At 36.0% G+C, this 11,673-nt stretch overlaps 1 long non-coding RNA gene across 1 annotated transcript in view; it reads right to left on the bottom strand.

Annotated features, from left to right (window-relative positions):
- Positions 1 to 11,291: 11,291 nt before the first annotated feature.
- Positions 11,292 to 11,673, bottom strand: part of LOC142141130 (uncharacterized) — a 40,401-nt gene continuing 40,019 nt past the window's right edge. The window contains exon 3 of the long non-coding RNA XR_012688617.1: positions 11,292 to 11,377. This is a non-coding gene — a long non-coding RNA (uncharacterized LOC142141130). The remainder of the gene's footprint in view (positions 11,378 to 11,673) is intronic.

Genomic DNA, 11,673 nt, shown 5'->3' with positions numbered 1-11,673 from the left:
GAAGTTCTAAATGACTCAAATGTGCCATTTTTTCATGACACTGTTAGGAATACTTAAATTAAATATGTGACTTTCCTTGTTATTTTATGACAAATTAACTTTTTCTGGTTCATTCTATGTCTATTAATGCTGTGTATTGAGCATTTTTATTCTGCTAAGTCTATTTTTTCTTTATTTGTTCCTTTGGTATGAATTCCCTTTCCAGCATGTTGCCCTACAAGCAGAATGTCTCTTCAACAGAGAGAGATTCAGTTGAAACTACAGAAGCGTTCAATACTTATTTTGCTAAGGCCAGTGGTCGACGTTGACTGGTATACGGTGGTATGCATATCGCCACAAATTTCATTGTAAAACTATGCAATTCCATTCACTTACCTTCCTATTACATTTTCCATACCGCCACTTATAAATTTCCACTTCAGCCACTGGCTAAGACCGAATACATATCCACCGCATTCTCCAGGTAGGCATGGCTGTCATCTTTGTGTGCCTTTTTAGATACTTTATCACAAGTTTTTTTAGCCTGTAAGATTTTGACCAGCCATTGCATGCAGTAGTCATCCAGAACAGTGGACCAATATGTGATTGAGTTGCAGGCTTGAAAAAATGGAAACTAGTTGCTAGTTTGTAGCAAGTTGTATTTGAAGGATGAGGTCTGTGGTTTGAATCTAACATGCATCATTTTGTTTTTCACTATGCCTTAAAGTAAAAAGAATCAGTTTGGGAAATACCAGATGGATAAAAAGAGCCTTTCCCTGCATTTGACACTCAACACAACTTTTCCCTCCTGTAAATGTTCATGAATCAATGTTGTTGGGGTATACATAATAAGGCATAAAAAGACATAGATCCACCACTTTCATAATTACATAAATTTGAATTGCGTTGATCCAAAGGAAGGCAAAACAAACCCCCCAGTGCAATAATAGCCAGTATATCATCATGTGAAAAATTCTTCCTGACACCAAAAATACACTCTACTGATACCATTTCTTGAAAGAAACACACCCTAAGCTTGCCATAAAGAATTCCACAGCTTCACCACTTTTACAGTAAAGAGCTCCCAATGCTGATGGTGAAACCTTATTTCTTCCCTGCACAAGTAATAACCAACCCTTTGTGCTATGTATGTCTTTGTAGTGATTAGATATTTTTATAAATATTAATTTGGTTGCCTTTATGGTGCATTTTTTTTTAAAGCAAATAAACCTAGTTTCTCAAATCTCTTAGGCTAGTTACACACTGGAGGTTTTTCAGCCGATTATCAGGCCAATCACCCGATAAATGCCCGCTCTGCCACATATTGCGTTAGTGTGTATACTTACATAATGAACGACAGTCATTCCAAAGTGCCGATTGACGTTTCATTTGGTTGGTCGTACTGTTTAATAATCTCATTCCAATCACCTTCCGATCATGTAGTGTGTGTACATTCACGATCACAATCTCCATAGATTTTACAGAGTCATGGTCTTTCCAGCTTATGCCGTAGATGGAATAATTTGTTCGTTCTGAGACTGAATATTTTGTTTCAGAGTCACAGAAGCTAACAAAATTCGTTATGACATGTGGATAGCTATCACAAGGCGGTTAATCAGTGTGACAGGAATTAATGAACTGTGCTGTCATTCTCTAACCGACTAAAGGACCTTATGAAAAGTACAGATCAGAAGGTATATCATGTGTAGTGTGTATGCATGAATAAATCAACCGGTCAGATCTACAGTTGTAGGTAAAATCATTCTAGATAACAGATTGGTCGGAAAATTCTCCAAGGTGTACCTAGCCTAAGTCACCTAATGTGTTGTCCAGTCCTGTCACTAAGTACTTTAGTCCAGACTAGATCTGTTCCATTAATAACTGCCCTTTGGCTATCCTTCAACCATTTCTGTACATATACATACTTTTTTCTAGACCTAATACTCTGTGTACCAAATTGTTATATGCAACTGTATGAACTGCTTTTGCAAAATCCAAATATATTGCATTGGTTATTTAGATTCAGTTTGAAATGTGCCTCCTCATAAGATCGAATCATATTTGTTGACCAATCATCATTAAACCATTCTAAAATTCTGTTATCAAATTATTTTTTACAATATATCTGAGAATTCCATAGGTCATTATCCATTTGTGTTCCTTTTTACAGATTGGTACTACATCTACTTTCCTCCAGTATGGTGGCACTGACCAGTTATGAAGGAGTAATTTAATATAAAATATTCTACTAGTTACTAAACTTTAGCACAAGTGTGTGGATGCCATATATGTATATTATAAGAATTGGAAAATGTGGAAAATCAGTTAATGAGCTTAGTTCCTTACGTAGGTGGATTCCATCTGGGCCAGGTGATTTTTCTGTGTTAATCTTGTTTAGCAGAGCTGCACCTCCTCCTGTGTCAGACAAATTCTCCACCTTTGTGAATACAGATAGAAAAAAAACATATGTAGATTTTTATCTTCTACAATAATTTCTCCTACTTTCATTTAGTTGCCCAATATTATCAGTGTTATCTTTCTCACTGTTTAAGGACTATAAAATTACTTTGGAATTAGACTTGATGGGCCTGATTCATTAAAGAAAGTAAAGCAAAAAAAGAAGTGACTTTGCACCTTGGCAAAACCATGTTGCATTGGATGAGGAGGTAAATTTAAAATGTAGAGACAGATTTAAAGTGGGGTAGGGCATGTCCTAGATCCATTTTAAATTTCAATGTAAACATAAAGCTATCAAGTATTTGTATGCTATATGAAAAAAACAGCCAGTATTAACTTATGTGCAAACTAATAAACTAATTTCCACCGTTTGCATTGTAACATGGTTTTATCCAGGAGAAAACGTAATAATTTTTTTGCCTTAATTTCCCTTAATGATTCAGGCCTGATATCCTTATTAATCAATTCCCCCCCCCCCCCCCCCTTTTTGGAATTGTTCACAGCAGGAGACAAGTATGCATTACATTCAGATTTAGGTGCTCATGTTGAGTTGTATGCAAATTGCGTTTTCTGCATATACTGTGCTAGTTCTGAAATTTCGGCTTTGTAGCAAATTTTGGCTTTGTAGCAGATTTTCCACATTGCTATCCGCAAAGGTGGTCTGGGTTATTTTTCATACAAAATATTTTTTTTAATAAATATGCTGACAAGCTCCACACTCTTTGCTATCAAACTCAAGAGCAGAATGTAATTTCAAATATATCAAGTATATTTGTGTGATAGATGCAGCGCTCACCAAATATCCTATAAAAATGAGTGTTAGCAGGGGCGGACTGGGCCGGGGGGCATCGCGCTCTAACTGAAGGGTGATGATCATTCATCCACGGGGAAGAGGGGGGGGGGGGGGGCGAAGGGGTTGTCCGGCCGCATGATACATGGGTAGTATTTTGCATATACTACCGATGTAAATAATAAACAAACATTAGCCAAGTGCTACAGGGCTCCTCCAATAGCCCACAGGAGCCCTCTAGCAGCCAATCACAGAGGGCCAGGGTGTCAGATTGATACCCTGTGCCCTGCCTCTCCTCCTCCCCAGTAACAGCCCACTCTAAATATGATTGGGGCAGCCCCAATCAATCAAATACATGGGAGCCTCAATTTCACTAGGAGGCTCCCATGAAGTAGGTAAAATGAATTAATATATAAATAAATATTAATAAATAAATGTGTATATATACATATACATATTTAAATATTTTAAATAAATCCGTTATAAAAATAAAAAAATAATAAATATATATATATATATATATATATATATATATATATATATATATATATATATTTATATACTGGTGGCTAGCCCACCAATGCAATGGGAGCTTCCAATTAAGTAGGAGGCTCACATTTAGGCAGGGCATGAAAAACACCTACCCCTGCAGCCATTATTGAAAACAAGCAAAAGCACAGCACGAAGAAAGAAAGAAAGAAAGAAAGAAAGAGAGAAGTTACAATCACTTTTATTCAGGTAAGCGTATGTTAATTTTTTTAATATTAACTTTTTAATCTTTATTGTAAAAAACTATAATTTTTTTGTGCATGTGGGCGTATAGATAATCATACAAATAGTGTAGTGCTATTTGTATGATGATCTATTACTAGTGCTTGATAAATAGGTTCCCCCAACGGGGGTTATCGCCAGCGATAACCCCTTTAGTATTTTACGGAGCAAAACCAAGCCATTTTGCTGGCAAAAACATCAGTTTTTGAAAGCAAAATGGCTTTTTGCACTTTGATAAATCAGCCCCTGGGTTCAGTACTGTAATAGAACATTATTATATAATATATTGCTAAACCCCCTCACCCCTTCACAGACGAGCAGGCAAAAGCATGTAAACATGTATGTAATGTAATCAAAAACTGGTGTCATATTGTCAATGTTTTTGGTTGTTTCTTTTTTTTATTGATCATATTTTAAATGTGTGTTATCAAAATTATTTGTAATGTGGCTTATCAATGCTATTTTGATGTGCAGTATCAATGCTATTTTGATGTGCGTTATCATTGCTAGTTTTAATGTGCGTTATCAATGCTATTTTGATGTGCGGTATCAATGCTGTTTTGTTGTGCGTTATCATTGATAGTTTTGATGTGCGTTAGCAATGCTAGTTTTAATGTGCGGTATCAATGCTATTTTGATGTGCGTTATCATTGCTAGTTTTAATGTGCGTTATCAATGCTATTTTGATGTGCGGAATCAATGCTGTTTTGTTGTGCGTTATCATTGATAGTTTTGATGTGCGTTAGCAATGCTAGTTTTAATGTGCGGTATCAATGCTATTTTGATGTGCGGTATAATTGCTAGTTTTGATGTGCGGTATCATTGCTAGTTTTGATGTGCAGTATCAATGTTAGTTTGATGTGCGATATCAATGGTATTTTGAAAAACAATTTGACTAGACTAAATAGTATATGTTGAAGGTTTATTGTGGAAATTTTTTGGGGGGCTTTGTTCTGATTTCAAACATTTGGAAACCCCCCTTAAAAATCCTGCGTTTGCCCCATATATAAGGACCTGATCTTGATTCTGAGTGTGTGTTTAAGTACAATGCAAATGTATTGTATTGTCAAAGATTGCAGGTGTGAAGCCGTATAATGTTGTTTACTCTTATTTCCATAACCTATTATTATAATTAGTTATTTGGAGCCATATTTTTATACTGGTCTGCCACTCACAACATTTTTTTGGTGTTTACCAAATGATAGTTTATTCCAGATTAATAAATATGGAGAGCTCCAAATCAAAAACGAAAGTGAAAGGAGGTGCTCAGAAAGCCAGAGAAAAAATAAGCTTGATTTGGCTGGAAAGGATCCCCAAAAAATGAAACTGTCTTTTACAGGGGTATGTTAGAAGTTATCTGTTTAAGAATACAGACTCAACTGGTTTTGGTACCAATGTTATTTTAGGTGTTTTATACTGAAAGTGAAAATGCGTTTAATACGTTTGTTACTAGCATTTTCCATAGCATTTTGAGGGATTGCCTAATACCTTTACCCACTGTAACCGAACAATAAAACACAACGTGTTCCTGGAAATTAACATTAGCAGTAAAAGTGCTATCTAAAATCGAAAAATTTAAGCATTTTTCTGCAGCATATGTATCGCTTTTTCAGATGCCGTATCACCGTTTGTTAGTGGCTGTACAAATCTCAGACACTGCTATCAAGCTGTAAATAAGCATGAATCTTCAAAAAGTCATTGTGATGCTGCTAATGCATACTTTATTGTAAGGAAGAACAGAAGCATTGACACATTAATAAACAGGGATCAAGCTTCAAGACGAAAAAAAGAGATACAACATTGAAGTCATGAAACGCATATTTGATGTGGTAAAAACTTATTGGGAAACAAGGGTTGCCATTTCGTGCCCATGGAACTAATGAATCACTCTAAAATCTTAATAACAGCGAGATTAATCATGGTAATTTTTTAGAAATGATTTTGCTGTTATCCCATTATGATGTCCCATTAAAAAATCACCTTGAAAAATGTATTCGAGAGAGTGAAAAAAGAAAAACACAGTTGCAGGAAAGAGGAAAAGCAGGAGCAGTTGGTCGTGGAAGTCTAGTGACATTTTTATCATACAAGACCGTAGTTAAAGTGATTATGGCAATTGAGAATCGAATTAAGCAATTAATCGTTTCAGAAATTGGTGCAAAAAGATTTAACATTCAAGTTGATTCCACACAAGATGCAGGAATTGTAGATCAAGCAACAGTTGTCATTAGGTATGTGAAAAAAGAAGCGATCCAAGAACGACTCATTTTTGTTCTCCCGGTTAACGATGCATCAGGCCGAGGATTCAATGAACTATTGATGGCTAATTTTCAAGTGCTTGGGCTTGACTACCATAAAATTGCTGGTGAGTCATTTGATGGTACAGCAAACAAGAGGAGTTCATATGTAGGCTTACGAGCACAGATCGCTAAAGTAGTGCCTGATTCCATTTACATTTGGTGCTATAGCCACATCCTCAATCTATGCATTTCTGCTTGTTGTGAAGTCCGTGAAGCAAAAAATTTCTTTGGTCTGTTAAACCGCATGGCATCTTTTATTGGAGATTCCCACAAACGTATGAACATATGGGCCGAACAACTTCATAAAAGACAAGGACAAGAAAAGCTTTTAAGATTGCAGAAAATTGGCTAGACAAGATGGTGGGCAAAGGAGAAGGCCCTTAATTGGGTATTTGGAGAGAGGCAGTCCCTGTATTTGGATGCTATTGAAGTTTTATTTTTCAATATCACAGTTGGGAAATTGTGATTCAAGGGCCACTTCAGAAGCTACAACTTTATATGAAAAACTGTGTGAGTTCAAGACCATTTTAACAGCAAATGTATTCCTTGCCATTTTTTATGTGATTAGACCAGTTTCAAAATACTTACAAACCAGTGGTCTTGACTTTCTGGTGGCATGGAAAATGGTTGAGAATGCCATTGACCAGCTAAAGAAAATTGATTTTGATAATATTACAGAAAAGGTTACATATTTTGCATCAAAAATGAATGACCTTATAGCCAATTGTGAAACAATCTCTTTCCTTGAGATTCAAACTGAGATCCCAGTGAGAAGGGTTGGCAGAAAGAAACAAATGGCAGGTGAGATCTCAGTTGATGAACGTCCAACCGATGAACTTAAACGTTTTCGTGTGGAAGTGTACAGACCAATTTGTGACCAAATTTAAGCAAGTCTTACAGAGAGATTTTCTGAAAATAAACAGTTGGTGCTGGACACCCAGTATTTGGATCCTAGATTCTTTGAAAATATTCGAAATGATCCAACACTTCTTGAAGAGGGCACTCTAAAAAGGATTTCTGAATTGGCTAAAATTAATGAAGAGTCTCTTATTAGTGAACTTATAAGTTTTGCAAACCTCTTTCCTAAGCTGACAGGACACTTGGATGAAACAAGAAGACAAGAGATAATTCCAGAAGAAGGTGGAGAGGATGAAGAAGAATGGGGTATATCTGCTGATATAGAGGATGACAAAACAAAGTGCAAATCGTGTAAAAATTGCTTCCTGTGCTGTCACAGATTACTTCTAAAGTACAATCTTTATTCAGCTGCTTATGAGAATCTCTCTGTGGCATATGAGTACCTGCTGACTCTGTCTTTCACACAAGTGGCATGTGAAAGAGCATTCAGCAAGCTGAAAATCATAAAAACAAGACTGCGAGTTACAATGGGACAAGACCTGCTTGAAGCATTTCTGATCATGTCTGTAGAGCGAGACCTTTTGGAACTAGTTCAATTTCAAGATGTGCTGGAAATTGTCCGTGAAAATTCACCACTGATGAGGTCTTTGTTAACTGTGTGAGCAATCCTCATTGTTTTAAGACATTTAATTTAGCAGCAGTTTTGTCTCTTTTCAACTGTTAATATGTTTGATTTCTGATCAATCTGACTTAAGTTTGCATATGTTGTATGTGTACATAACATTTTTCATTATGTGCATTTTTGTAGTTTGTTTATGCATATATATGTTTTGGTTACATTATTTATTTTCAGTATTTATAATTTATAATAATAAAGTACCGTTGATTAAGTAACAATAAAACAGCCTCTTTTTATCTTATGAAATATATATTGTACCGAAAAACATCTTTAAGCCTGGGCCACGCTACTTATGGGCCACTGCTGTGTGCTTGCCCCCCGGGCTAAAGTCTGCCAGCCCTCCCCTGTAGGCAGCGAGCTTGCAGGGTGGGATTTATGGTCATGTTGTCAACAGAAATAGAAATGTCAGGCAGGAAGCTTCTATTGTTGGGTGGGGATATTATTAATTCTGTTTTTGAAAAATTGAGTTTGAATTAGCGAGATGACATCCAAGATGAAATGTCAGAAAGGCAGTCAGTAACGCGAGACTACACTGATGGTGAGATATCAGGAGAGAATAGATAAATTTGTGTACTATCAGCATAGAGATGATACTGAAATCCAAAGGAGCTTATTAGTTTTCCAAGAGAAGTGGTGTTAATAGAGAATAGCAGTGGACCTAGGACTGAGCCTTGTGGTACTCCAACTGATAAAGGAATCGAAGTGGAGGTTGTTCCAGATAAATTAACACAGAAAGAGCAATTAGATTAGGATTAGGATGAGAATGAGAATAGGACAGTGTCTTGAAGACCTAGGGATTGTAGCGTCTGTATGAGGAGAGAGTGGTCAACAGTGTCAAATGCAGCAGAGAGATGCAGGAGAATTAGAAGAGAGTAATCACCTTTAGTTTTAGCTGTGATCAAATCATTGACAATCTTGGTCAGTGCAGTCTCTATGGAGTGTTGAGAGTGAAAGCCTGATTGAAGAAGATCCAATAGATTGCAGAAAGGAAACATGTGAGGCGAGTGAAGGCAATTCTCTTGAGAAGTTTGCAGGGGCATAGGAGCTGAGAGATGGGGTGGTAATTTGAGAGTTTGGGTGAGAATTTTGTTTTTTTCAGATTAGGAGTAATCACTGCTTGCTTGAATAGTGATGGAAAGATACCAGTAGAGAGAGAAAGATTACAGTAGAGAGAGAAAGATTACAGATTTTAGTTAGAGGTGGAATGAGTACATGAGACAGGGACCTACCAATTTGTCAGAGTATGGGATCAAGAGGACAGGAGGTAGAGTAGGAAGATAAGAAGAGAGTAGAAACTTCCTCTTCATTTGTGGGATCAAATGAAGAGAAGGTGTCAGAGGATGCTGGGAAGGAATTGAGACAATTGTAAGTCGAGGGAGATGATACCATTTGAAGTCTGATTTTATCAATCTTGTCCTTGAAATAGGAAGCAAGGTCCTGGGCAATGATGGTAATCGGAGGGTCTGGGGTGGGAGGATTGAGGAGAGATTTAAATGTGTTAAAAAGGCATTTTGGGTTATGTGCCTGAGCATAGATGAGAGATTGAAAGCGTGTTTATCAGTGTGCAGTGCACTTCGTTAGGAGTGGTAGCAGTATATGCGCTGAAATCATTAGAGGAACAAAATTTCCACCAGTGGACATAATTAACTAATTCTGCAGTGACATATGTCATAATTTTTACCCGAAATCTTTTTATATACTGTATGTATATATATATATATATATATATATATATATATATATAGAGAGAGAGAGAGAGAGAGAGAGAGAGAGACTTTGTCTTTGCAAATACAGAATCGAGTAGGTTATCCCAAACATATAGTGACAGTTTAGCCACCACTGAGGCCACATAGTGTTGTACTTGAAATACTGCTAGTGAAGGAACTCTAATAAAATCACATTTAGAACTTATCTCTGAAAAAGATAATATATTTTTCTGTGTTAAATTGGTGAGGACTCAAACTGATTTAAGATCTACTCGAGTCCAACTACAAAATTCTACCTTTTTGAAAATCCAGATTTCCTAAAAAAGATAAAAATTAAGAGTAACTATTTTGAAGGCTCCATTTCAAACAAATCTAATACCATGCTTGCCATGTAGTAAACAATAGGGTTGTCTAAAATCTCCACAGCGAGATCTGTACAGGGTACATGTAATAGATACCTGAGGTCAAGATAATGAATAAAATGTTGTTCTAATGTAGTATTTGTAATTGTATCCTGTTGCTTTAACCAGTCTCCAATATATTTACAATCAGCAACCTGATTATATAAAATTATAGTTGGAAGATTTTAACCACCTTCTTCTTTAGTTTTTTTGCAAATTCTTTAAACTTATCCTAGCTTTTTTGTTATTCCACATTAACCTCTGGAAAACAGAGTTCAAGAGTTTTTCATCTTGTACAGATAACAATAAGGGCAAGGTTTGTAAAGGATATAATATCTTAGGGAAAGTAATCATCTTTATCAAATGTACCCTCCCCACAGAGGAGAGATGCAGATGTTGTCATGATTTCAATTCTGTTATAACTTGATGGATCACGGGACCAACATTAAGTTTATATAAGTCTATTACATTTTTGGGTAGATATATCCCAAGACACTTAATATAGCCATTTGCCCATTTCAAAGGGATACCTCTTCTCCAACAAGGTTGCCTAATTGGTCCTAGAGCTATTGCTATGTTGATCGTAAATCCAGACATGGATCCAAACTGATTTATCTTATCCAAAAGATACTGAAGACAGTATTGAGGATTAGGAATATTTAACAATAAATCATCTGCTAACGCTGTAAGTCTAATAACAGATTTACCAATTTGTATACCTAGAAAAACTTATCAGTCTTGAAGAAAATGAATAAGAAGGTCAATAGCCAGATTGAAATTTAATGGGAATAAAGGGCATCTCTGTCTAGTACCCCTAGACATAGATATTGAATCTCCCAATTTGTGGTTAATAATAAACTTTGTACATGGATTTCTATAAAGATATTGTATATAAAAAAAAAAAAAGCCAAATTCACGGATTTCAACGATCTGATGCAAAAAAAGACCATGACATCTTATCCAAGGCCTTCTCTACATATTAAAGCAATTTTTTGGCGTATTTATAACTACAGAAGACGAAATCACAGCAGCAAGAGCTGTTTGTATACTCTTCACTGCATGTCTCTTGTGGGTAAAACCCAGTTGATGTTCTGTCAACAAAGAAGGCATTATGGACTGTAATCTATTTTGCAATCATTTTGGCCAAAAGCTTAAAGTCCTGATTAAGGAGCATAATTAGACAATAAGTAGAAAAAAGCTCTGGATCCCTTTCTGTCTTAGATAATAAGATAGTATATGCTTGATTAAAATTAGATACTGATATTTGATGTCTATGAATCTTTTGGAAAAGCTCAGTAAGGACGGGTCTAATATCCATTTTTAAGATTTTAGAATATTCACCACTAAGTCCATCTGGGCCCGGAGCTTAGTTAGGTTGAATGTCAGCAATAGCTGACCTTGCTTCCCCTTCTGTAAGTTCAGCATCTAATATGTCTCATCTGAAAGACAGACAATTTAGGAAGTTTCTGTAAGACATTATTGAAGCCTAGCTTCATCAAATGAAGGTGCTGTATACAAATTAGTACAGTATTGATGAAATTGTTTGGCAATACTATGCATAGAAATGCAGATCCCCTGTGGATCGACTTACCAGAGAAGTAATATGTGATTTTGCTATTTGCTGTTTCGCCATATGAGCTAGGAGTTTTCCTGCTATATTTCCCCATCGATAAATTTCATTGGTATCATATACAGTACTATTATATACAGTACTATTCTGTTATTTGCATAATTC

The sequence above is a fragment of the Mixophyes fleayi genome, chromosome 2 (assembly GCF_038048845.1).
Source record: "Mixophyes fleayi isolate aMixFle1 chromosome 2, aMixFle1.hap1, whole genome shotgun sequence".
In the NCBI taxonomy this organism is placed as follows: domain Eukaryota; kingdom Metazoa; phylum Chordata; class Amphibia; order Anura; family Limnodynastidae; genus Mixophyes; species Mixophyes fleayi.
This window is presented reverse-complemented; position numbering and strand designations above follow the sequence as displayed.